Source organism: Salvelinus sp. IW2-2015, unplaced genomic scaffold, assembly GCF_002910315.2.
Source record: "Salvelinus sp. IW2-2015 unplaced genomic scaffold, ASM291031v2 Un_scaffold2880, whole genome shotgun sequence".
Classification (NCBI taxonomy): Eukaryota; Metazoa; Chordata; class Actinopteri; order Salmoniformes; family Salmonidae; genus Salvelinus; species Salvelinus sp. IW2-2015.
This window is the reverse complement of record NW_019944180.1, coordinates 13,571-14,520: the sequence shown is the minus strand read 5'-3', so window position 1 is coordinate 14,520 and position 950 is coordinate 13,571. Positions and strand designations below refer to the sequence as shown.

At 44.1% G+C, this 950-nt stretch overlaps 1 long non-coding RNA gene across 1 annotated transcript in view; it reads left to right on the top strand.

The window, feature by feature from the left end:
• Positions 1–483: 483 nt before the first annotated feature.
• The window catches only part of LOC139025585 (uncharacterized), a 1,757-nt gene continuing 1,290 nt past the window's right edge, over positions 484–950 (top strand). The window contains exon 1 of the long non-coding RNA XR_011477182.1: positions 484–944. This is a non-coding gene — a long non-coding RNA (uncharacterized lncRNA). The remainder of the gene's footprint in view (positions 945–950) is intronic.

The window sequence follows — 950 nt, the reverse complement described above, 5'->3', positions numbered from 1 at the left end:
AAGTAAGGGAGGTAAGGCAATAAATAGGCCATGTGGCGAAATAATTACAATTTAGTAATTAAACACTGGAATGGTAGATGTGCAGAAGATGAATGTGCAAGTAGAGATACTGGGGTGCAAAGAGAAGCAAGATAAATAAATACAGTGTGGGGATGAGGTAGTTGGGTGGGCTATTTACAGATGGTATGTACTAGGTGCAGTGATCTGTGAGCTGCTCTGACAGCTGGTGGTAAAGCAAGTGAGGGATAAAGTATTTCCAGTTCAGAGATTTTTGCAGTTCGTTCCAGTCATTGGCAGCAGAGAACTGGAAGGAGAGGCGGCCAAAGATGGTGTTGGCTTTGGGGTGACCAGAGAGATATACCTGCTGGAGCGGTGCTACAGGTGGGTGTTGCTATGGTGACCAGTGAGCTGAGATAAGGCGGGGCTTTACCTAGCAAAGACTTATAGATGACCTGGAGCCAGTGGGTTTGGCGACGAGTATGAAGCGAGGGCGCAATGAGAGCTACAGGTGCAGTGGTGGGTGTATAGAGGCTTTGGTGACAAAAGGATGGCACTGTGATAGACTGCATCCAGTTTGTTGAGTAGAGTGTTGGAGGCTATTTTGTAAATGACATGCCGAAGTCAAGGATGCGTAGGATGGTCAGTTTTACGAGGGTATATTTGGCAGCATGAGTGAAGGATGCTTTGTTGCAAAATAGGAAGCCAATTCTAGATTTAACTTTGGATTGGAGATGCTTAATGTGAGTCTGGAAGGGAAGTTTACAGTCTAACCAGACACCTAGGTATTTGTAGTTATTCTGTCATTATATCAAACTGTAATATTGTTTGTTGTATTTTTTATAGGGGACAATGCGCATTAATCAACATCAATACTAAATGATGCACATCCATGTAAATGTGGCGGGGTTTAGCCGAAAGTAATTAGCACCCGTAGTCCAGGGCAGGTACAT